At 37.6% G+C, this 27,759-nt stretch overlaps 1 protein-coding gene across 2 annotated transcripts in view; it reads right to left on the reverse strand.

The window, feature by feature from the left end:
• Positions 1–27,759, reverse strand: part of Cdk14 (cyclin dependent kinase 14) — a 549,244-nt gene that overhangs the window by 482,264 nt on the left and 39,221 nt on the right. The gene's annotated exons all lie outside the window — the stretch shown is intronic.

A 27,759-nucleotide genomic window follows, 5' to 3' on the forward strand; every position in this document is an offset into this window, starting at 1 on the left:
ATAATTTAACACACCTCCCTCACACTGGATTGATCCTCCAAACAAAAACTAAATAAAGAAGCTATAGAACTAAAAACTACAATTAATAATTTAGCCTTAACAGATACATAGAGAATATTTCATCCATCAATGACTGAATATACTTTCTTCTCAGCAGCAGCACATGGATCCTTCTCTAAAACAGACTGTATCTTGGGCCATGAAGCAACTCCTAGCAAATATAAAAAAGAGAGATAATATCTTGCATCCTATCAGATTACAATGGAATGAAATTAAAAATCAATGATAAAATAAAAAATAGAAGGTACTCTAACACCTAAGGACTAAATAATATGCTATTTTTATTCTAATTATACATGACAGTAGAATGTATTTTGACACATCATACATAAATGGAGTATAATTTCTCATTCATCTGGTTGTATATAATGTAGAATCACACCAATTGTGTAGTAATATGTGTACATAAGGTAATAATGTCTGATTCATTCTACTATCCTTCCTATTCCCATACCCCCTCCCCGCCCTTCAATCCCCCTCTCCCTAATCTAAAGTAAATCTATGCTTCCCTAGCCACCCCCTTATTGTGAATTAATAGCCTCATATCAGAGATATGCAGCAGTTGGTTTTGTGAGATTGGCTTATTTCACTTACCATGATATTCTCCAGCTTCGTCCATTTAACTGCAAGTGCCATCATTTCATTATTCTTTAAAGTTGAGTAATATTCCATTGTGTATATATACCACAATTTCTTTATATATTCATCTGCTGAAGGATACCTAGGTTAGTTCAATACTTTAGGTATTGTGATTTGAGCTGCTCTAAACATGATGTGGCTGCATCACTGTAGTATGCTGATTTTAAGTCCTTTGGGTATAAAACAAAGAGTGGGATAGCTGAGTCAAATGGTCGTTCCGTTCCAAGTTTTCTGAGGATTCTCCATACTGCTTTCCACAGTGGTTGCACCAAATTGCAGTTCTACCAGCAATGGATGACTGTACCTTTATAATATGCTTTTGAGTGACCAATGGATAGCAGAAGTAGTCAAGGATGAAATTAAAAAGCACTTAGGAGGTAAATGAGAACAGCAATATAATATATCAAAATCTCTGGGACACTATGAAGGCAGCACTAAGAGGAAAGATCACTGAACTGAGCTCATTCATTAAAAGAACAGAAAGTCATTGAATAAATAACCTAACATTACATCTCAAAGCCACAGAAGAAAAAGGAAAAACAAACACCAAAAGCAGTAGAAGACAGGAAATAATTAAAATTAGTGGCTGAAACCAATGAAATTTAAACAAAAGAAACAATCCCCCCCAAAAAATCAATAAAACAAAAGTTGGATCTTTGGGGGAAAAAATCAAATTGATAAGTCCTTGGCCAAGCTAACAAAGAGAAAGGGAGAGAAAATTCAAATTGATAAAATTCATGATAAAAAATGAAATATCGTAACACAAACTACTGAAATACAGATGATAGTCAGAACCTATTTTGAAAATGTATACATGAAGACATGGACAAATTTCTAGAAACACATGACCTACCCAAACTGAATCAGAAGGAAACAGAAAATTTAAACAGATCAATTTAAAACAATGAAATTGAAGACACCATTGAAAGCCTACCAAGAAAGAAAAGCCCAGGACCAGATGGATTCTCAGCTGAGTTCTACCAGACCTTTAAAGAAAAACTAACACTAATTTGCCTCAAATTATTCCATGAAATAGAAAAGAAGGGAACCCTTTTAAACTCATTCTATGAAGCTAGCTAGTATCACCCTGATACCAAAACGAGACAAAAACACATCAAGGAAGGAAAATTTCAGACCAATATCCCTGGTGATCATAGATGCAAGAATTCTTAATAAAACACTGGCAAATCACATACAAAACCATAATAGAAAGATAGTGCACCATGATCAAGTGGGATTCACCCTAGGAAAGCAAGGTTGTTTCAACATACCAAAATCAATAAACGAAATTCATCACAACAATAGACTTAAAGATAAGAATCACATGATTATCTCAACAGATGCAGAAAAAACACTTGACAAAATACAGCATCCATTCATGTTCAAAACAATAGAAAAAATAGGGAAAGTGGGAACATACCTCAACATTGTAAAAGCTATATATGCTAAAGCCAAGGCCAACATCATTCTAAATGGAGAAAAATTGAAAGCATTCCCTCTAAAACTGGGACAAGGATGCCCTCTCTCACCACTTCTATTCAACATAGTCCTGGAAACTCTAGCCAGAGCAATTAGACAGAAAAAACAAATTAAAGGGATACAAATAGGAAAAGAACTCAAACTATCACTACTTGCTGATGATGTGATTCTATATTTAGAAGACTAAAAAAATTCCAGCAGAAAACTTCTAAAACTCATAAATGAATTCAGCAAAGTAGGAGGATATAAAATTAACACCCATAAATCAAATGTGTTCCTATATACCAGTGATGAATCAACTGAAAGAAATTAGGAAAGCCATTCCATTAATAATAGCCTCAAAGAAAGAAAATACTTGGGAATCAATCTAACAAAAGAGATGAAAGACCTTTACAATAGAAACTACAAAACAACAACAACAAAATGAAATTGAAGAAGACCTTAGAAGATGGAAAGATCTCCCGTGCTCTCAGATAGGAAGAATTAACACTGTCAAAATTGCCATACTATCAAAAGCACTATGCAGATTTAATGTAATTCCTGTTAAAATTCCAAAGATGATCTTCATAGAAATATAAAAGAGCAGTCATGAAATTCATTTGGAAAAATGAGAAACAGAATAGCCAGAAATCCTTAGTAAGGAAAGTGAAGCAGGAGTCATCACAATACCAGAACTTAAATTATACTAGAGTTATCGTAACCAAACTGGCATGGTATTTGCACCAAAACACACATGAAGATCAAGATACAGAGACAAACCCACATAAATAAAATTATCTCATGCTAGACAAAGGTTCCATAAACATACATTGGAGAAAAGATTGCCTCTCCAACAAATGGGAAAACTAGAAATCCATATGATATAAAATGAAATAAGACCCCAATCTGTCACCCTGCACAAAACTCGACTTTAAGTGATCAAGAACCTAGGCATTAGACCAGAGATGCTGTCCCTACTAGAAGAAAAAGTAGTCCCAAATCTCCATCATGTCAGCTTAGGAACTAAATTCCTCAACAAGACTTCTAAAGCACAAGAAGTAAAATCAACAATAAATAAATGGGACAGTTTTATGCTAAAAAGCTTCTTCACAGCAGAGGAAACAATCAATAAGGTGAAGAGAAAGCCTACAGAATGGGAGAAAATCTTTGTCACCTCCACTTCAGATAGAGCATTAATCTCTAGGATATACAAATAACTCAAAAAATTTAACACCAAAAAAAAAAAAAAAAAGCCAACCAACCAACAAATAACCCAATCAATAAAGGGGTAAAAGAAACTGAACAAGCACTTCACAGAAGAAAAAAGATGATCATTCAAAAAATATATGAAAAAATGTTCAACATCTCTAACAATTAGAAAAATGCAAATTAAAACTACATGGAGATTCCACCTCATTCCATTCAGAATGGCAATTATCAAGAATATAAGTAACAATAAATGTTGGTGAGGATGTGGGAAGAACCCATATATTGTTGGTAGGACTGCAAGTTGATGAACCACTTTGGAAAGCAATGTGGAGATTCCACAGGAAACTTGGAATGGAACTACCACTTGATGCAGTTAACCTACTCCTTGGGATATATAAAAAGGACTTAAAATCAGCATACTATAGTGACATGGCCACATCCATGTTTATCACAGCTCAATTCACAATAGCTAAGCTATGGAACCAACCCACAGTCTAGCGCCCGTGCTGCAGTTAACCATCCTTCAATACGTGGAGGCTCTACTCACTAGCAGGGATTATACCCCACCTGGAGGTCACCATCCCTAGAGGGGCAGCACCCTTCTTGGATCACTGCATTATCAAGTTCCTCCCAGACATCAGGCTACTGAAGACTAGGAGATTTGAACAGTACTATATAGTTTTATTGTAGATTTTTTTTTTATTAGTAGTAACATTATAATTATTCCTATTATACCTACTATTATTCCTACTTTTCTATTCTTTTATTAACAACAAATGGTGCTGGGAAAACTGGAAATCCATATGCAGCAGAATGAAACTAAACCACTATCTCTCACCCTGTACAAAACTCAACTCAAAATGGATCAAGGACCTTGGAATCAGACCAGAGAAAGAAAAGGAGAAGAAAAAGTAGGTCCAAATCTTCATCATGTCAGCTTAGGAACAGACTTCCTTAACATGATCCCAAAGCACAAGAAATAAAACCAGGAATCAATAATTGGGATTGATTCAAACTAAAAAGCTTTTTCTCAGCAAAGGAAACTATCAGCAATGGGAAGAGAGAGCCTACAGAATGGGAGAAAATCTTTGCCACACATACTTCAGATAGAGCACTAATTTTCAGAATATATAAAGAACTCAAAACACTCTACACCAAGAATACAAATAACCGAATCAATAAATGGGCTAAGGAAATGAACAGACACTTCACAGAAGATCTACAAGCAATTAACAGATATATGAAAAAATGTACAACATCTCTAGTAATAAGAGAAATGCAAATCAAAACTACCCTAAGATTCCATCTGACCCAATTAAAAGGCTATTATCAAAATACAAGCAACAATAGGTATTGGCGAGGATATGAGGAAAAAGGTACACTCATACATTGCTGGTGGGGTTGCAAATTAGTGCAGCCACTCTGGAAAGCAGAGTGGAGATTCCTTAGAAAACTTGGAATGGAACCACCATTTGACCCAGCTATCCCACTCCTTGGCCTATACCCAAAAGGACTTAAAATCAGCATATTACAGTGACACAGCTACATCAATGTTTACAGCAATTCAATTCACAATAGCTAGATTGTGGAACCAACCTAGATGCCCTTCAATAGATGAATGGATAAATAAACTGGTATATATACACAATGGAATATTCCTCAGCCATAAAGGAGAATAAAATTATGGCATTTGCAGGCAAATGGATGCAGTTGGAGAATATCATGCTAAGTGAGATAACAACTAATCTCAAAAAAACAAAGACTGAATGATCTCTCTGATAAGCAGATGATGATACATATTGGGGGTGGAAGGGAGGCAAGAATGGAGGAAGGATGGATTGTATAGAGGAAAAATAGGGGTGGGAGGGAATGGGGGGAGTAAAAATAACAGAATGAGACAAACATCATAACCCTATGTACATGTATGATTACACAATTGGTATGACTCTACTTCCCCTTTTGTATAAAATGAATCAAAATAAATAAATGAATAAAAATAAAAGAAAATAAAAAGAAAAGAAAATGTGGTATATACATGCAATGGGATATTACTCAGTCATAATGAAGAATGAAATGATGGCATTTGCCAGTAAAGAGATGGAACTGGAGACCATCATGCTAAGTGAAATAAACCAATCACAAAAAAAACCTAAGGCAGAATGTTCTCTCTCATATGTGAATGCTAACACAAAATAAGGGGCAGGGGGAGGGAAGAACAGAAGTTTATTGGATTAGACAAAGAGGAATGAAGAGAAGAGAGGGAGAAGGGAATAGGAAAGACAGTAGAATGAACTGGACATAACTTTCCTATGTTCATATATGAATACACAACCAGTGAAACTCCACATCCTGTACAACCACAAGAATGGGATCCTAATTAGAATAAGTTATACTCCATGTATGTATAATATGTCAAAATACACTCTACTGTCATGTATATCTAAAATGAACAAATTTTTTAAAAGGGGTTATTTGCTCATGCCTTTTTGCCTTTGGAAAGGAGACATCTTACCAAGGTAACCCAATATAACCATAATCAAATAAATCTAGTACACAGTAAAGGCATCTATAATGGTTAATTTGAATTGTCAACTTGATTGGATTAAGAGATGCCCATGATTAAGAGGCTTCTGGGTATGTCAATGAGGGCGTGTCTAGGAATGATTGGACTGTGGGATAGTGAACTGAAGTGGAGACCCTCCCTAAGCTTAGGCAGCACTGCCCAATAGGATGGAATCAAAGTTGGAAGAAAAAGGAAGCAGATGCAGATGCAAGCTTGGCTCTTCTTGAACGGGTTCTTGACCGCTGCTTTAATCGTCTGAGAATATCAGACTCTTGCTTCTTCACTCTTCCAAAGTGGACTCTGCCAGTGATTCTCCACGGAGTTTCCAGAAGCCTTGGTCTCAGAGGAGGGTAGCACTATCCCTCTTGTTCTGGGGCTTCCACCTCTTAGACTGTGCAGCTACTGGTTCTTCCTGCTCTCTAGCCTGCAGATGGCCATTGTAGACTCTCCAGTTTCTGGTCCTGTAAGCCAAACTAATAAATTCCTTTTTTTTTTTGCGGTGCTGGGGATCGAACCCAGGGCCTCGTGCACTGAGCTATCTCCCCAGCCCCATAAATTCCCTTTTTATAATCATACTTCCTATTGATTCTGTTCCTCTAGAGAACACTAATACAGCACCCAAAATTTCATCTAGCTTACTGTGGAACTGTCTGCTTTCTGATGGAAAGAGGAAAATCTCTTTGTCTCTCCTTGCTGTTAAATTTTATAGAAAGATGTCTTTTTCTCTTCCTTGATTTCTTATACACACAAGCTGGAACACTTGTATTCATCAAAGGGGTTACATTTGTGGTAGACATCAGATGGCCACAGTCAAATGTCTAAGATCCTTTGAGCTTGACACATTTAAAAATCTAGAGAAATAAGCCAGGCATGATGGCACATCCCTGTCATCCCAGCGACTCGAGAGGCTGAGGCAGCAGGATCACAAGTCCAAGGCCCGCTTCAGCAATTTAGCAAGGACCCAAGCAACTTAGTGAAACCCCATCTCTGAATAAAAAATAAAAAGTTCTGAAGACATAATTCAATGACAAAGTACCTCTGGGCTTAAACCCCAGCACATGCGCGCACACACACACACACACACACACACACAAAGTTTGGAGAAATAAATTATTCTGGTTCTTGCAAAAGTAAAAAATAATGGGACAAAATATATCCATTCACCTTGACCTATTTCCACATATCATCATATCTTGAATTTTTTAAAAGATTCATTAGTTTCAGTGATAAGCACAATTTAGTAAATTCTGCTGACTTTACCCCTTTCTCAGTCATTACTTAATCCTTTTTTTTTTTTTTTTTAACCTACTCTCAACTACAATGCCAACTCTTCAAGGGCAAAACAAAGCTTGCATCATTCAACGATTTATTCCCAGAACCTATCGCCGAACCAGCCATAGACAGCACAATAAATATGCAATGAATTAATATGTTTTGAATACTATTCACATGCTTTTTAAGCAATACCCAAAGGGGGGGAAAATATCAATTTACCTAGAAAGTTTTTAAGCAAAATATGAGAAGCAGAATTAGTTACAAAAAAATTTTTAAATATTATATTCTAAAAGCTTCCAGATTGATAGTGTAAATAATTTTCACTGGCTTCACACTCTATAATTGTAAAATTCAGTGTTTTGCAAAGCAACTTCTATTCTGCCGAGCAAAGTTACTATAAAATTCAAGCATTACCAAGGAGCTCTTGAGCCATGAAACTGAATGGAAATTTGGTTTCGTTTTATTAAAGTTAAAGGTGACTGAAGGTTGAGAGGGACACTCTGAATGGCAGAGTATAATCAACAACTTAAAACATAAATTTCTAATAATAATTCAATGCCAAGAAATATTTCCAGTGTCGTGTACTAGAAAAAAAATGAGATCAAAAGCAGACATCACTAACTGAAATGGTGAGATTAAATAACAGTGACTGGAGATGGGGAGGCAGGGGGAGAGATAGCATGTAAGGTCTAAACCCATTGGCAGGAGGAGAGCCACTTTCGGTCTTACGATGGACTCACCTCACCCATCAACATCAACATTCCCTTCCTATCTCTGTCCAGAATAACTACTAAACAGTGCTTTTTTTCAAGAAGTATTCAATTTCTTAGAGATAAAATAAATACATAATAAGTGATTTTAAGTAATTCAAAACACTATATATGAAGTGATGTGTTGTAGTTTACATTGGAGCAGGATTTATGGAAGTTTAAGAGTAATTAAGAGAGTTTCCTGGAGGAAATATAACTCCACCTGGGCATGTGTGCATGTGTGTTTTCATTGTAGTTCCAATCACCCCGAAGTGTGTGCAGACATACTACTCAAGCTAATTCACAATCAGAGGGAATAGGGAAGAATAGAGTTACTTTAGGTAGAGAAGAGTGAAGGGAGGGGAAGAGGTATGGGAGAGGGAATGACAGCAGAGTGAAACAGACATTATTACCCCATGTGCATATATGACTGCATGACGGATGTGATCCTGCAATATGTATAATCAGAAAAATGAGAGATTACACTCTACGTATGAACTATCAAAATGTATACATACATTCTACTGTCATGTACAACTAATTATAACAAATAAAGTAATTGAAAAAAAAAAAAAGCAGCTGTGTGCTATGGCTGGTTTCCTTTTTTACCTCCATTCACTGTGCAAGCCGAATGCCTAGCAGATCATGCAGCTAGAAAGTGGAAGAGCCTAGATTCAAATCCACAATTATCTGTGCCAAAGTAAGCCTTTGTCCTTTCCATACTCTTCATATGAACAGGGTTACAAGCTGGTGACCATTTAAACTTTTCTAGACCTATTTCTTCTCTTATACAGGGGTTTTAAAAAATTAAAAGACAACTTTCAACACACAACCCTAACTTAGGCTCATGGTTGCCTAGAACCCATTCTGTGCCAAGCTCTGTTTTAAGTGCAAGTGTTAGTTCACAGCATCGCTAAATTTCTATGAGGAAGTACGTATGGTTTTAAGGATTAGGAAAGAGAAGCAGAGAGATTAGCAAACTGCTCAAGGTCATTCATCTAATAAGTGACAGGGCCTTTTATTAGATGCCATGCCAATGAAACAATTGAATGAGAACCACCTCCACTGTAAAGAGGGATTGTGTGTGTGTGTGTGTGTGTGTGTGTGTATGTGTGTGTGTGTGTGTGTGTGTGTGTGTTGCTGGGGAATGAACACATGCTAGGTAAGTGTTTTACCACTGAGCTATTTATCTCCAGCCCTTAAAGAGGGAATCTTTAAATAATACAAGTGAATCTCTAACTTCTCCAAGGGCATCTGCCTGGAGAGAGAATCCATAGATCAAAGGAGGACTTGTATTTCACTGGCACAACATAACAGGGGTTGTTACTGTCCTACCACTCATGGGTTCTGTGACTTCCCACAAGTTTACTGAGGTTCACAGAAATTTGGCTTTGTCACCTGTAAATAGTAGCTTATGATAATTTACATCAAAAACTTTTCTAGTTCTAAATGCCAGGGGTTTAAATCATTGCTTTATGCCAATACTCCTAATTATCAAACATGTGGGAAAAAACCTGGGCACAGACCATTAGTGGTCTAATTGTTGATAAGTACATATAAATTCATAATAACCTATGTAAGCAATACATCATCTGGATGACAATCACTTCAAAGTTAGAGTTTCTTTTTTCTCCAAGTTAGAATCACAAGCTTAAAAGTATTTCTCAAAGTACTTAAAAGTTGTGTTAAAACAAAGAACATACTACATAAACTTTTCCCCCCAAGGAAAGTGACTTCATGGAGATAAGGGCCAATCTTCTTACTCCGTTGTTGAAATACCATTTTGTTTTCATTTCTTCAAAAAGTTCTAGACTCCTGCTAGACACTACTCCAGCAAGTAGCAAACTCAGTCCCTCTGTCATGCAGGAGAGTTCTCTGATTGCTCCTAGGCAGTAGCTACAATAGCTGAAGATTCAGCCTGGAGCAGTTGGAAGCACAGCAGGTCTTGGTGTATGAGCTACAGCAACCTCCTGCTCACAAGTACCAGCACATTTATAACCTCCTGGACCTTCAAGCAACAACAAGAGGAGCAGTCCCAACAGCAGTGGCTTTAACAACAAAAGTCAGTCTTTAAAGTAAAGAATGCTTAGTGAAGTACCAGCATACAAGGGTTAGAAAGTCTTCAAACCAGTCATAATGGGCATGCCAGGAACAGGCATGTCAGTCATAATAATCTGGGTGATTACCAAGTGAGTTTGGGTTAATGCCATCCAAATATTTGTAGTTCAAGATCCTATCCTAGTAAAGGCCCAATTTCATCAATAGGACTATCACATCTTCCAAAGAACTTGTACTGACATGTTCCAACAGCATGACCAAGAGTCAAATTCAGCACTGGGACCTCCACGTGTGGCTGTGCAGGCCATAAGCACAATTCCAGGAAGCACAATGTACATAAACCATCTCTAAGAGGTGTACCTGGAGTTGTGCACTGCTGTGGCCCTGCTCAGCACAATTTTACAATAAAAATGAAGCTAGGGAAAAAAAAGAGCAGCAGAAGGCACAAGCAACTTTTGCCAACATATATTTTGCAAAAGATGTTTTGTCTTTTAAGAAAATATGCACCTATTTGTGCTACATTATGCTGAAGTTGTATATATATATAAACACATACTGTATTATTTGATGGTCTCTAAGATTTTTGACACCCGAAATTCTTATTTATCTCTCCACTTCCCTTAGCACTGTGCTGGGAACATATTAACAACAGTTACCACTTAATGAGCATTTATCAGTAACCACGTATAGATTTATTTTTTTGTGTATGATACAGTCAAATCCTCAGAGTAATGCTAAAAGGTAGGCAAGATTATTTCCCAATTTTAGTAGAAGAAACTAAGGCTCAGAGAAATTGACTAACTTACCCATTTCACAGAGCTAGTAAATGGTAGGGTATATTTGACACCAGGAAACTGATGCTAGAATCATATTCTGTGCTGGGCCTGTTCTTTCTCAACATTCCACATACTCGATAAATGTTGCTTGGAATGATTATGCATGGATCCTTTATTACAGAGGTACTTTAAACCATTATCTTCTCTTAAATAGGTCAAACATTTACATCACTTATGCCACTGAGTTCTATGATGGTTAATCTTGGTTGTCAACTTGATTGGACTGACAGATGCACAGAAAATTAGTGACACACACTTCCGGGTGTGTCTGTGACAGTGCTTCCAAAGAAAATTGGCATGTGGGTCAGCAAACTGAGGGGGCAAGATCCACCCGAATATGGGTGACCCCACCTAACAGGCTGGGGCCTGGATGCAACATGAAGAGGAAGAAGAAACTTCCACATGCACAGGTGCATGCATGCACACACAGCCCCAGTGTTCTTGGGCAGGTGCAGTTTTGCTACTGCCATTGCCTGTGACCCAGAGACTCCAGATTCTTCAGCCTTCAAACATGGACTTGCAGTCACTCCCTAGGGAGCTTCCAACCTAAAACTGGGGCTGCATCATTGGTCCCTCTTGTTTTGAGGCTTCCAGTTTCTCAGACTGAGTAGCTATTGGTGTCTCAGTTTTCCAGTCTGCAGTCATTATGGGACCATCAGCCTCTGATGTGACAGCCAATCTAACAAAGCCCCTCTTATAACTATATGTACACTCTATTGGTTCTGTTCCTCTAGAGAAGCCTAACTAAAATAATTTCTCAAATCCCCTATCTGAATTTTAAGCCCAATCCATATCCATATCACAAGAATTTCCTAATTAAGGGATCCAAAGTATTAAGGTTGTACTTCTACTGTTAAGATGAACCCCAAAGACTTACAGAGAAATAGAGAGCGAGAGAAAGTGTGTATGAGTCAGTTCGGCTCTAGGATACTACCCCTACAAGGGCCTCTGACTGCTGAGTTCTTTGGAACTGTTTGAGATTCTCCCACAGCCCTTTGTACCATTCCCAAAATTTTTTTTCATTCTGCCTTATGCCATTATTTGCATAAGCTCCCTGATAAAACAGGGAAAATTGGAAAAACACACAGTTTTTTTTTTCTTTTTTACTTAGTTGTACTGCAATTTAGGGTAATATTCTTTCAGGCCAAATTCAACCAGACCCTGTTTTCAATAATATCATTTCTGGCAATGTATGTGGAATTACTGAACTCTGTATTTTTAAACATAGATTTCGATTTCTGTCATTTGAGCAAGAAATGTCTACTATTTAACAAAAAAGAGCTATGTTGCCTTAAAATTTTGCAATGTTGCAGACAGATCAGCGGAGAGGCATGCAGTCTAACCCTTTAGGGTCTGAATGTAATAAAACCTAGGAAAACACTATAAACTAACAGGAATAATTGTACTCTTTTGAGGTCATAAGTTTCTCCAAGATATTTTTAATATTTGCAAAAAAGTACAAATTGTTATTTTGACCAAAATTCCACTATCAACCTATGGACTCCTGCTGTCCACATTACACTGATAAACAAAAACCTACATATTTGTTTTTTCCAACAAAGTACAAAGAAGGACAAAGAGGAAGACTGTCATACTTTTTTTTAAATCCCCAACATCATTAATAGCAAGTATAGAATTCCAAAAAAGTTTCAATTATTTAAAAAACAAAATTTAAAACATAACTAAATGAGACTACTCAATATACAATTTTTTTTTTATTATTATTGTCTTAAATCTATACTCAGCTGTAGGACTAATTCACTAATGGACATAAACCACTGGAAGGAATGAAGAACCAGTTGCATCCAAACAAAACTACCTTTAACTCAGAAATGCTAAACAGAGAATGAAATATGACCCAGTAATTCTACTCTAAGCAAAACACACTGTAATAACCTATACTTGAAGGTTTATAGCAGCATTATTCAAAGCCAAAAATAATAACAACCTAAATCTCAACGAAAAAACAAAATGTGGCCATGTCCATACGTGGAATTCCATTAAACCATGAAAAGAAATAAAGTACTGACACATGCTACAACATGGATAGACCTTGAAAACATGGTAAATGAAAGAACCGAACCACAAAAGACTAGATAATATTTTCCATGGTCTGAATGTTTGTGCTCCCCACCCCAAAATTCATTATGTTTCAGTCTAATCCTCAATGGGATAGTAGGAGACAGGGCCTTTCGAATATGATTAGATCATGTAGATGGAACCCTTATGAATGGAATCAGTGCCCTTATGAAGAACAGAGGAGATCAGAGTTATAGAACTGCCAACTCTTACTGTGCACTCAGAGTCTTCCATCCTGTGAGTGCACAGTAAGAATTCTGCAGTTCTACAACCAGGAAGAGCGCCCTCACCAGAACTTGACCATGCTAGCACCCTGATCTCAGATGTACAGCCTCCAGAACTGTAGGTGATAAAATTCTGTTGTTCATGAGGTACCCAGTCTAAAGTATTATGTTACATCAACCTGTATGAACTGAAACAGTACATTATTCCATTTATATGAAATCCGTATACCAGGAAAATCTTTAGAGACAGATATAAGTCATTTTCAGGGGCTTGGGGAGGGAAGAATGGGCAATGAGACTGCTGGTGGGTATAGAACTTCATTTTAGGGTGATGAAAATATTGGAAAACCTTAATCTAATCATAGGAAAACATCCGATTAAGACCATTTGGCAAAATAATTGATCCTACAGTTTGAACCTGAGTTAGGTCCTGATGTAACATAGAAAGAGCAAAAAGGTGAACAGTTCTATGTCCCTGGCCAAGTTATTTATTTCACTGTGCCTTGGTTTCTTTACAGGAAAACAGGAGTTCTTGATGTTCTGTGATTAAAAACTAAATATTCAGTGATGTCACTAGCATGAAGCAAACATGCTCAATAAATTTTTATTTTTGTTGTTAAAAGTCTGCCACAACATTAAGATAAAGTTTAAGCCTTTAGAATCCAAATGATTCCTTTGAACTGTACTGTCAATACAATAGCGACTAGCCATGTGTTTATTTAAATAACTGAAATTAAAAATTCAGTTCTTCAGTCCCATGAACCACATTTCAGGTACTTAATAGTAAAAAGGATCTAGAGTCAAAATATGGGACAGCAGAGATCCAGAAAAATATCAACAGATGAATTCATATAGATCTTGACAATTGTACTATCACAAGAGAATTAAAGATGTTCAAATTACATGTTTACATTTTGCTTTAAACTTTTACACTCTAGTTTAAGAAATTGTTAACATCAGTCAGATACACAAAGACAAATACCACATGTTCTCACTCATTTGTGGAAACCAATAAGTCAAATCTTATAAAAGAATGGGATAGAACAATGGTCAGTAGAGTAACTAGGAAGGTCAGTAGGTAGGAGGAACCTACCTACTGACAAAAGAGGCACAAAAAAGAGGCACAAAAACAGAGTGGAGGAGTCACTCTGGTTCGTCTTTAGCACAACAGGGTAACTACTGGTTAGAACAATATATGATACATTTCATAAAAAAGAGGAGGAGCTGGGTGCAGTGGCACACACCTATAATTCCAGCAACTCAGGAGGCTGAGGCAGGAGGATTGCAAGTTTAAGGCCAGCCTCAGCAACTTAGTGAGGCCCTAAGCAACTTAATGAGATTTTCTCAAAATAAAAAATAAAAAGGGCTAGAGATGTGGCTCAGTGGTAAATCAACTCTGGGTTCAATCCCCAGTACCAAAAAATAAATAAATAAATAAATAAATAAAAAAAAGAAAATGAAGAATAAGAGTATGAAATTCCCTACACATAAAAATCATTAATAGTTGAAGAGCTAGAAATACTGATTAGATTATTACACATATATTACCAAATAAAAAGGAGAAGTGGAATAAAAAAGAAACAGAGATCTCTAATCAACCACATGTTTGTGATGTTTTTAATCCATAAAGTGAAATTTTTTTTAGAAAACACTGTAAATATCTATTTCTCTGTGACTATTTCCAGCTCACATGATCCTGTTGATGTCAGTAGAAGGCTTAAGTCTCCAAGAACAATGAGATGCTGTGTCATATTTCAGCCACAGTCATTTTCTATAAGTGACTATTTCACTATTGTTAGTTGTGTATGTTTTGTACATTAAAAGGAAAACATCTGGTTTATGATTTTTATGAGTAGTTATAACAAGTCAGAAAGTCATTCATCAGCGTGGCTCACTTCTGTTGTCACCATGCATGCTCCAGCTACCTGAGCAACACTGAGGACTGGAATGTCGCCATTCACCAAGCAAGTCCAGATCAGAAAGCTCTGGATGCTCTTTAGAAACCAGAGTGCGAAGCACCTGTTCACTTCAATTTAGGTTAAGGAAGATCCTGGGCTGCTGTGTAAGAATGTGTTTAGGTTCAGATACCAAAACAATAATAAATCCAGATTTATGAGGGACTATTGAATAGTGATTAAAATATTCACTACAGTTCAAATGCTTCCACATTAAAGATAAATTACCCCTCTGAAGAGAGAAGCTAAATGCAGTCCCTGGAAGAAAAGGGGGAGCATTTGGCTTTAAAGTGAGTGCACTCTGCTTGCCTTATTCCAGCTGGAATAAGCCAGTAATTATGCCTGGAAGTTGCAAAGCACTTTCCCCTGGGAGTTGTAAGAGCTTTAAAAACATGGGCTAATCCACCTTTATAATATCCCCAGGCAGCAGAAAAAGGACTGGTATTCTCCAAAACACAAAAAAGTTAAAGTGGCTTTCCTGAAGTCACACCACTTCAAGTTCAGTTTTCAGATGGGAATTTACATGTTCTGGCTCCACATCAACATGCACTGAAGCAGAAGATTTAAGCAGACCCCTAGAAATTCTAAGGGAGGTTTAGCATGAAGCAAAGCCTCTGAAGAAAGACTGGCAAAGAGCCAGGATGTCAAACCCCTTGGCAGAATTATCAGTGGCCACAGGAAGTCTTGAAAGAATGGCTCTTTGCTAACGCAAAAGCAAGCAAGACCCACATTAACATCCCAAAGATGTGTCCATACTCTAGATACGCATTTGTAATGTGCTCAGTGTTCTCAATTTGAAAGAGAAGTTATCAGGTAAAGTACTGGTGTAAAATTATAAATCAAATAAGTATTTTATACTTGATTTATTTTATGTCAGATATTTGGTTGGGTTTTGACTCTACAGCTCATACACAAGTATATGATTAATTAATAACTTAATTAAGGCTCAGTGTGCCTGGCAAGGAAGTCAATATCTGCCCTGGGCTTTGATTAATTCAAAGAAGTTCCTTTGTCAGGTTTAGAGACTGTGCTTTCTATCTGAGAATAGGTAGCTTACTTCATAAATACTTTCATTCCCATGTTATATTTTGATGTTATGTTCTTGTTATGTTCTCTGTGCTAGTGTAACCAGCCAAGCTACTGTAACAGGGTGAGAACTAACATTGGCAGAGACAAGAACTACGCTTTTTTTCCTGGGTGTTAAAAAACCTGATCTCTTTCCCAAACTCCTCATGTATCTTAAATCCCGGGACACCAATCCAAAACACGTCTACACAAAAACCTGCACAAGAATGTCTATAGCCACTATATTCCTAATTGCCAAAACTTGGAAGCAATCAAGATATCCACCAATTGGTAAGAGGGTAAATAAACTGTGGTACATCCAGACAATGCAAAATTATAAAGAGATAAATAGAAATGGGTTACCAAGCCATAAAAAGGCAAAGAAAAACCTGAATGCATATTTCTAAGTGAAAGAAGTCAATCTGAAAGGGCTGCATACTATTTGATTCCAACCACATGACATTCTGGAAAAGGAAAAACTATAGAGATGATAAAAAGATCAGTGGTTGGCAGGGATTCCAGGGCAAGGAGGTGGCGGTGAATAATGGGCGGAGCACAGGCAATTTTCTAGGGCACTGAAATTATTCTGCATGATACCGTAATGGTGAATACATGTAATGCATTTGTTACAACTCCTAGAACTGAGCAACACAGAGCAACCCTAAGGAATTCAGTTAATAACAAATCAATATTGATTCATCAATTATAACAAATGTACCATACTAATGCAAGACATTAAGAACAGGAGAAATTGGAGGGATAACGGAGTTGATATGAGAACTTACTATGGTTTCTGTACAATTTTTTGTAAGCCTAAAATTGCTCCAAAATTATGTCTACTAATTGAGAAAAAATTTTAAAAAACACTGATAAGCCTTTCCAAACTTCATATGCATCTTAAATCCAGAGACATAAGTCAGGAATTTTATTTGATGGACATCTCTTATGGTGAACTTTTTTTTTTTTTTGGTGAAATTGTAAGATCTAAAAATCAAAGTTTCAGTTAGTCACTTCATTAAAAGACTTCACACTCTCCTTAGTGTTGTTTTATCAAGCAAAATCAATTCCGCCCAAGAGGTGTTAATATCCATGGTAGATAGAACAAGCAACCAATCTGTGAATTTGCATTTCCCACCAAATTATCAACCAATACCATGTGTTAGATTCTCCCCTCAGTCACTCTACTTCTCAAGTACATCACAAGTTTTCATTTCCGTTATTATGAATCACATTCTAACTTACAGTAGTTCCTTGAGGACAGGGATCATGTCTTAGCTATTTCTTATCATTAATGTTGAACATACTGAGAAAGGATGGAAGGAAAGAGAGAGAAGGGAAGGAAGGCCTTTTACCCACATCAGTCAGTCCCAGCAGGAATGCATGCTATACTCAAATTGGTTTTGAAACATTCAAATTGAGTTTGATCAAGGGACAACTGTGGTTTTTTGCTTGTTTGTTTTTCTTTCTGTGCTGGGAGTTAAAACCAGGGACTTGCACATGCTAAGCAAGGACACTACAACTAAGACACATCCCCAGCCCAAGGAAAGACTTTCAAAGTGGTGGGCAGGGTTTGTGCTTAAGACAAGGATTGGTTAACTTCTCTGTGCTGGAAGAGTCAAGGGGTGAAAGGATTCCTGAAATCTAGCAGGTGGTGGGTAGAAGAGAGAAGATGAGACAGAGACGGAGAACTATGGAGTCAACAGTGGAGCCCAGTAGAGAAGAGCTGGAGGAATAAACATCCAACATCATTCTCTAATCTCCAGAGTTCATTCACCCTGGTCAAAGCTGGCTGGAAGCCATAGGGCAGGGTGTTGGGCAGTGAAATCCACACAGGTCAGATACCCAGAGCACAAAGCAGGGTAGAGAAGCATGGAGAAGGGAGCCAGGGGAGCAAACAGGAGACACCCCTCAAACACACACACATAAGCACAGGCACAAGCATGTGTGACCTTCTCTTCTACTTTTATGATCTTTGATCTGGACCAGCTTAAGGCTCAAATCCTAACTTCTGCACTCTTGCAGATGGGTATCTTTGGGCAAAGAATTTAACCTCTAAACCTGAGAGTCAACACTTGCAAAATACCACTAACTACAGTGACTACTTCAGAGTCCTAAAGATTCAATAAGAAAACATAAAGTGTTCAGCACCTGTGTACAGGAAGCACCGTTATCATCTGCCCCACAGCACATATTTAAGTACCATTTATATCATGTCATCTTATAGTTATTTTGATCCCTTTGCTGTTTAAGCTACATTTCCTTTCTCCCCAGCTACACGGTAAAACCTTACAAGACAGGCCAGAGCTGGGTCATTTGACTCCACTGCCATCCCCCAAGGCAGCTCCCTGAACAGTGCTGTGTAAACAAAGGCAACAGGCGGGTGTTGACTAAAGAAACACATAGGCCCTGCAATAAAGGTAGAAAGCCTTGATCGATGTATTAACCTTGAGAACAGAAGTGCAATTAATGAAATCACGAGCTCTTTCCTTAGGTCTATGAAGAGCTCACTGGAGTCATAAGTTGACATAATTATGCTTCCTCAAGCAGGAGGTCTCCTTATATAAAATTCAAGTCATTCAACAGATATACCTTCTCAGCAAGTGCTTCAAATTTTAATATATACAAACTATCAATCATTCCAATTGGGGATAATAAGAAAAGAGGGAAATGGGGTTTAAGAACAGAAGAGGGAAATAAAGCAGATGGCAGAGCATGAATAAAACTCTAGGGAAAAATAAAGGAAGATGAGGAGAAATAAGAGCAAGTGCTGGAGTTGCCCACTGGTGAACAGAGTCTGTGAGATGAAGGCCACTAAGCACTGCGCAGAAGAGGCTCAGGTGGCAGGAGCTCAGGCAGGCAGAGCTGGCAGCGCCAAGGACACACAGTGCGGGCCCCCTGGTGTTAAAGTACCTGGGTTAAAGAGAATAAACAAAACTGCTCAGCATCCAGGATAACATGCATTTCTCAAACCACTATGGAGAAAGGAGGTAGGATGCTACTCTATGAGGCCAGATCATGAAATGGAGTTAACAGTTATAAGCATTAAAAATCAGAAAAGCACTAAATATGTAGACGAAAGACCAGATGGAGAAAAGAGTGGCCTCTTGGCATGACTACAACCTTGCCAAAAAGAAAAATTAATAACAAACATGTCACTGGGAAGGGATGAAGTTTTTAGAAACCATAATAACTGTTCTGGTCAGTGGACATGCAAAAACCTCAGACATTAGGTATTTTAACTGGCAGGGATTTAATAACAGGAAGCTAGTTACATAGGTCCTGGAAGACTGAGTAAGTGAAAAGGGGGACACAGATAACCCAATACTGATAACCCAATGCTAGAACACAGATAACCCAATGCTAGAACAGCCCCCAACCCAAGAAACACAAAAGAAGGTGTGGAATTATCAGAATCTGGGTACTCAAAGAAGGGACGGCTAATGGGACTCTAACTGGAGTCGGGGGACAGAACACGCATGGTGTAACTCTTAACTTGCACCTTGGTTAGGGGTCATGACAAAGTTGGCACTGAAAGTTTCAAAAGAAACTGTAAGCAAGAGCTATAGCTAACCCAGGAGAACGCTGACATGAGCTAAAAACAACAGCAAAGTTCATTCTTCCTCTTCTTCCTACATTTCAGTCCTCCACCAGTGCCTCCTATTGCCAGAAACAAACAGGAAGCCAGCTGGCAGAGGAACCTGGGAAATGTAATTGGCAGTTTCAGACCCAGTCTCACAAAACAAAGTATAAAATGGCAGGTTTGAAGCTAAAACCACAACTGAATAGTCAGGACAGTTATGATATTCACATTTTCCCTCTTAGGTTTCAAGTTCCTCAACTGAAAACTCTCCAATATGGGTTTTCCAGGAACCAAAACCTCATATTTCAGAACCAGTGAATGTCATAAAACTTTTCTGACTAAAAATAAGCTGGAATATTGCACTAGAACTCCATTCCCCTGTCATGATTATAAATCTATTTCCTATTTATTTGAGCCAGAAATTTCTTAGGACAAAGCATAAAGAAATTCTTTTATAATTGAGAACACTGCCTAAATCCAGCAATTTCTTCCAACAAAACAAAATTCTTAATAGAGCCCCAGTTTCCAAAATCTGTTCAAATATCTCCTCATCCTCTACACAAAGAGTTGGACTGTATATTGGGATGAGCTTTGGGGCCTTGATGGGAGTGAATGTAGTTTGTTGGGAAAAATGTGAATCTTTGGGGCCAGTGAGTAACCATTCTCTAAGAAAGCCCCCAGTGACGCCTGTCTCCCAGAGTTCGCACTCATGCATAGTCCCCTCCCATACTGATAGGGCTGACCTGTGTAATGATACAAAAATGACAATGTGTATCTTCCAAGGTCATAAATGACATGTGGCTTCCATTGTGTTTTCTCTTGGATTACTCACTGGGAGGAGCCCGCAACCAGAATGTGAGCACACTCCAGCAGCCTACAGAGAGATCCATGTGGCAGGGAACTGAGGCCTTCTGCCAGTAGCCATGTGAGTGAGTCACTGTGCGCGCAGACCTCCTGGCCCAGAGAAGCCTTCAGATGACTGCAGCTCCAACCACATCTTGACTGCACCTCTGAGACAGCAGAGCCAGCACCATTGGCTGAGCCACTCCCAAATTCCTGACCCAGAGGAACTCTGTGAGAGAACAGATGTTTATTGTCGTTTTAAGGCTCTAAGTTTAGGGATGACTTATTATATAGCAACAGACAACTAACATATCCTCAGAGGACTCTCCTTGATTATATTTCTCATTCCTTAGTCAAATGGACAGGATTCATTAACCACACATTGTTCCTGGTCCCCAAATTGGGCCTGAAAGGATCTTATAGCTCCATTAATGTGGTTTATTTAAAGAGTCCAGCTGCTCCCACACTCTTCTTCTATTCAATTACTCTTTTAACATATCTTGAATTTTCTGTTAACTAAAGCCAACAGAGGAATTAGATGCCCATCAGGTTTTAAGCCCCCTAATACTGGAAGCATTCAGGCAGATGATCAAAGACTAAGTCACAGAGGTTATGAAAATATTTCTTACCTAACTGGAAGGTGGAAACAGATGACCTCCAAGGGCTGCTAGTAACACAAAGAAGGTTCTGAGACACAAATCTCTGGGTGTCCTAAAGCGGTGCAGTAATTCTAATCAGGTAAAGCTAAGTATTGAAAATGGCCTAGAGTCCACAAGGAATAAAATTAAAATGGCTTATAAACCAAAAAGAAAAGATGCTCAGCCTTCACCAATAATGAAAGAAATTCAAATTTAAGACAATTAGTAAAGCACTAAGTTTCATCAGCCTGACTAGAAAAATCTGTATTTCGGAAAACGCAAGGGTAAAGATAAAAAGTGGACATTGTAGATAAGGTATGAATCGGAGCATTGCATTAGAAAATTTGGGCAGTATACATCATGCACTGCATGACAGCATTTCAGACAATGACAGATCACACAGACAACAAGCATCCCATAAGATTACACTGCCTAAATACTAAGGATGTTGAACATGTTTTTCATATATTTCTTGGGCATTTGTATTTGTTGTTTTAAGAAATGTCGTGTAGTTCATGTGCCCATTTCTTATTTATTTATTTATTTTTGGTGCAAAGTTTTTGAGTTTTTTATATCCTAGATACTAATCCTCTGTCAGAAAGAGTTAGCAAAGATTTTCTCCCATTCTGTAGGCTTTCTCTTCAAGCTCTTTGTTTTCTTTGCAGTGAATAGCTTTTTTTTTTTCCATCCCACTAATTGATTCTTGGTTTTATTTCTTGAGATTTGGGTTTCTTGTTATGAAAGTCAGTGCCCGCTCTTATATGTTGGGAGTGTTGACCCCAGGTTTTCTTCTAGCAGTTGCAAAGTTTCTGGTCTAATTCCTAGATCTTTTTATTTTTGGCGGGATAGGGGGTGGAGGGAGGTACTGGGGATTGAACTCAGGGGCACTCGACCACTGAGCCACATCTCCAGCTCTATTTTTTTATATTTAGAGACAGGATCTCAATGAGTTGCTTAGTGCCTCACTTTTGCTGAGGTTGGCCTTGAACTCTCAGTCCTCTTGCCTTAGCCTCCTGAGTCACTGGGATTACAAGGCATGAACCACTGCGAGGAGATTCTGATCCATTTTGAATGGACTTTTGTGCAGAGTGAGAGATAGGGATCTAGTTTCAGTCTTTTACATATGAATACCCAGTTTTTCCCAGCATTGTTCATTAAAAACGCTGGTTTTTTCTTCAGTATATGTTTTTGGCACCTTTGTGGAGGATCAAATGACTATACCTATGTAGATTGTCTAAAACTACACTGAGATTTCTTCTCACTCCAGTCAGAATGACAATCAAGAATGTAAATAATAATAAGTGCTGGTGAAGATGTGGGGGAAGAGGAATACTTATACATTGTTTGTGGGACTGCAAATTAGTACAACCATCATGGAAATCAGTATGGAGATTATTCCTCAAAAGAATAGGAATGGAACACCATAATTCCATTCTTTGGTGTTTATGCAAAAGAACTAAAATCAGTATATTACAGTGATACACACACACCAATGTTCATAGCAGTATAATTCACAACCACCAAGTTATGAAACCAGCCTAGGTATCTGTTAACAGATGAATGGGTGAAGAAAAGTGGTATATATACACGATGGAGTTTTAGTCACTCATAAAGAACTAAATTATGTCATTTGCTGATAAATGAATGGAACTGGAGAACATCATGCTAAATGAAATAAGCCAGACTCAGAAAGTCAAGGGTCAAATGTTTTCTCTCATAAGCAAAAGCTAAAAAGAAGAACAGAATTAAAAAGGAATCTCTCAAAAATAGAATGCAAGACAAGGAGAGTAGAGGAAGGGGACTGAGGGGGAGCAAAGACAGATGGAAAAGGGGAGGTACTGAGGTACTGAATGAAATTGATTAAACTACGCTACATGCATGTACACAGGCCACAATGAATCCCAGTATTGTGCATAATTATAATGCACAAATAAAAATATTAAAAGGAAGCAAAAAAAAAAAAAAAAAAAAAAAAAAAAAACAAATAATTACCTGCCTAGTGACAACACGGTCATCTTAGTTCATGTAAGTACTCTGTGATGTCCACCCAACAGTGAAGTTGCCTAATGATGCGTTGCATTTCTCAGAATGTGTCATCATTCCATGACACGTGGCTGTGTGCACATTTTAAACATACATAGCCTCTGTGGCTCAGCATTTACAGTTGTGAACAAAGCTGTCCATTCCGTGTGCAAGTCCAGAACTTGTATAAAACTAATGTTCACCAATTAGAAATGGGTGAACAAATAATAGACAACCAAATGATTAGCAGCATAAATCCATAAACAGAACAAGTTGGCTCTATACATATGAGGATACAAAACACCTTCCAAGATATATTGTTTGGAAGAAAAACAAGATATGTGTTTTCAAGAAAAAAAAAAAAGGAGGAAAAGGACATGTAAGCAAAGAAAATGTCTGAAAGCAGTTTTATAAATGCTGCTCATAGTTACCTCTAGAGGTAAGGAGGGACTTGAAGGGAAGAGGAAAACCTTTTATATTATTATAGCTCTTTTGTAATATACATTTTCATTTTTTAAAAAACAAAAGATAAGCTTTATAAGGAAAACAGAAGAGTAAAGGCTTAAGTGATAGCTACTTCTGAACTAATTTACAGTGCAGTCCATCATGTGGCTTTGGGCTTAAAACACACACAGGCACATTTGACAGTCACAAATCACCTCAAGAAGGAGAAGGGTCCTTCACACTGTCAGTGCGCCTAGCACTAATTAGGGAACAGAGATTCCCCTTACCATCTTAATGCAGACCACTAACTAACTCGACAACCCCAGGCATCCAGGAGATGAACGTCCTCCTGCCCTAAGCTTCGTGAATCATGAAATGTGATGGAATTGCCTGTCTTTGAGTATTTAGGCAAAGAGCAGTGAGGTTAAAGAAAGAAAAAGAAGACAGTCTCCATTTGACTAACTGGTGAAAGTAACCCAGAGCACTCGACTGCTGTCAAAAAGCTGGCTGCTTCTGCCCCCTGACTCCACCCACAACCGTCAGCTATGATTTTCTTCTCCATTGACCAGACCCTTTTTGAGACTGAGAGCATGTCCCAGATCCAAGATGTGCTTCAAAGAAGCTTTGCAAGTGGCTGTTAATTACTCTCACTGTGTGGCATGGAAGAAAAATTAAAGTAGGGCACAATGCTTCCAAAAAAGAACATCATTTTTCTCTTTTGACCAATGTGTTAAAGATGAGACCTTTGTCTCTTAAAATGGTTTTGCAATGAATATCATAAGGGGAAGTGGCGGGGTGGGGGGGGTTGTTATTGTTGTTCATCTAATTTTAAATAAATAATAACTGCCTAAAAAGATTCATTTTAAGTATCATCAACTATGTGTTTGGACCTATTTTAAATAGAAAGGTAATAACTAGAGTTTTCCTTATAGATTATCTAAGCAGTGCTATCATGAGACTAGACAGAAAGCCCTCCAAACAACTCCACCCACACCTCCACTCAGAGACTCATGCCCTCTTCCAGTTCAAACCTGGAAAGATCTAAATCTTAAAATTGCTTTTGAGCTACAGAAAAATGGAGGAAAATTACAGTATTAACCATCCTCTTTAGAAAACTTATAGTTGTTTCAAGGGAACTCATTCTCTTAATAATAATTAGAAATGAGTGATTTGCAGACTGAAACATAAACCAAGCATAGGATCAAAGTCATTTTCTACAATCAAAACACCAATGTCTGAACAAACTAAGGACTTGATTGTCAAGAAAATGCCAAATATCCAAACATATAACATGCAGAAAGCCTTCCAACTATGATAGTCTATAGGAATATATATATATATAGATATAGATATATACACAGAGAGGGAGAGATACACAGAAGAAAACATGTATATATAACTCTTAATCTCCACATCTCCACACAATATAAATTCCATGAAATCTGGACCATCATTCTTTCTGTCCTGTAGAAGACCTGCTACATTTTGTACTCACTGGGATCAAAAAAGCTCATTTTTATAGGCATCTACTTTCTTTTTGTAGAGGTAAAATGTCCAAAGTTCATAAATGTCTACCTTGCAGTTTTCACTTAGTCTTTATTCAAAAAGAAAAGTTAATTCAAAACAATTTTTTAAGTAACATGAACATATATACTCATTACAGTTTTAATTCTGTTTATTTATTTATTTAGCAAGGGAAGGTGTGGTACTGAGCTACATCTACCGGCCCTTTTATTTTTTATTTTAAAATAGGGTTTCTCTACCCAGGCTAGTCTTGAACTCCTGCCTTAGCCTCTTAAATAGCTGGGATTGTAGGTATATGCTACTATGCCCAACTCAATTCAATAAATTTTAATAAATATATATGCTATTATGGTTTGAATCCTAAATGTCCCCAAAAAGCTCACATGTTGAATGGTTCCCCAGATAATGGCTCTATTCAGAGGTGGTAGAACCTTTAGAACACGGGACCTAGTTGAGGGAAGTTAGATCATTGGTGGCTTGTCCTTCCTTTTTTTTGCTTCCCAGACACCATGATATGAGCAGTTTCACTCCATCACACACTGCCTGCCATGATGCTTTATTTCACCATAGCACCAAAGTGACAGGACCAGCAGTGATGGACTGAAACTTTTGAAACCACGAACCAAAATAAACCTTTCCTCCATTTAAGTTGTTTATCTCAGGTATTTTGTCACAGTGCCAGAAAACTGACTTACACATATGCTCATCAAACATTTAGTGCATTATAAATTAAATGGGCCTTTGGTGGTCAGTTCAGGAATCTAATGACCACTCTTACTGCCTTATGCAATCTGGTGTCCATGAAACACTGTTCTCCAGATTATCACCAGGGATGCCCCCAGGAAGCATTCTAAGAAACAGAGGTAAAGTTAAACAGAATTCTTCACTACAGAATTTCTCAGAGCCTTGAACATTAAATGTGATCTGCCAAGAAGAGAATAAAAGTTTCCCAAACTTATTTAAGCAGAAAACACTCTGTAATCTACATGTGGTTACCGTTAGATCATTTATACCCTAAAGTATTGAAATGAACTGCATAGAACTATTTTCTCAAATTAGACATAAGCTCAGCAAGGAGCCACAGATCATGTTCCCAGCATTGTGCCTGAGATAAGTTACCTAATCACTAGATTCCCTTCCTATAAAATGGAGATACAGAAATTACTTCATTAATAATTACTATATGGAAAACCAAGTGGATGCGTACTAAACAATCAACAATTACTATGTTTCTTATCACTAATACTGTCTTAGTTTATTCATGTTGCAACTACAAAATACCATCGACTGGGTGACTCAAATAGAAACTTAATTTATCAGTTCTGGATGTGGGAAAGTCTAAGAATAATGGTTCCATTCCTGATGAAGACTTTCCTCCTGGCTTGCACATGTCTGCATTTATGTCCTCATATGACAGACAGACAAAGATCTCTGGTATCTCTTCCTATAAGGACAATAATCCTGTTTTAGCCCTTTTAACCTCATGTAACCTTAAGTACTTCTATAAAGGCCATATCTCCTCTCATCATTTAGAGGGAAAATGACTTTCCAAAATAAGGTTTTGCTACTGTTGGGTCAGCTAAATCAATTATGTTATAAATTTTAAAATATCCATATAGTACACATCAAAATAAGTCATCTTAATCCAATGTGAGCAGGATGTAAAAGAACTAAAAAAGTCAAAGAACAGACTAAATGAAAAATCTTGAAAGTAACAAAAAATTAAACTCCCATTCTTATTTCCATGCAATGCAAAGAACAGATGCATAGCAACAAAAGAAATGAGCAAACAAAAACAATTACACATAGTAATAAATAAATGGGAAAGGCAACATGCTTTGGTCAGAGGGAACTTCTTGCCCCCATCCCACTATCTAGCTCATAACCACCAGGAATGTCCTCTCCTGGCTCCTGATCCCAACATCCAACAAAGGCCCTCTCATATTTCAAGCTATAAATACATTTCCAACCCTCTCCATTCTATGTTGGCCATATACTCCAGGTTCTTCCTTAAATACTTTTTTATTCTTCAAATGAAGCCTTCATTTCACCTACTGTAATTAATTAATTTCCCCAGGAAATATGTGGCTTACTGTCATGTGTAAGTTAAGACTTTTTCATCTTTGTACCTCCCATCTCCAGCACCTGACACGAGTCTTGACACAGAACAGCTCTTCAGCAAACAGTCACTGAATAAACCAGCACATTTATCACATGGTGGGGGGCAACTAGGGAGGGAACCCATGAGCTACAGGTACTCCCCACCCCCTTTTTATTTTTTAATTTGAGATGGGATCTCACTAAGATGCAAGGCTGTCCTTGAACTTGTAATCCTCCTGCCTCAGAGTCCTGAGTAGCTTGGAATATAGACATGCACCACCACACTGGACAGTCATCACTGTTGAGGTAGTAATAGGAAACAAACACAGTTTTAAAAGCAATTTACTTGAATAGTCAAAGCATAATTTAATGCAATTTTTAATAATGGTAAACAACACTATATACTTAAGAAAATAGTTAACAATGTTGTAAAGGTTA

The sequence above is a fragment of the Sciurus carolinensis genome, chromosome 8 (assembly GCF_902686445.1).
Source record: "Sciurus carolinensis chromosome 8, mSciCar1.2, whole genome shotgun sequence".
Taxonomy (NCBI): domain Eukaryota; kingdom Metazoa; phylum Chordata; class Mammalia; order Rodentia; family Sciuridae; genus Sciurus; species Sciurus carolinensis.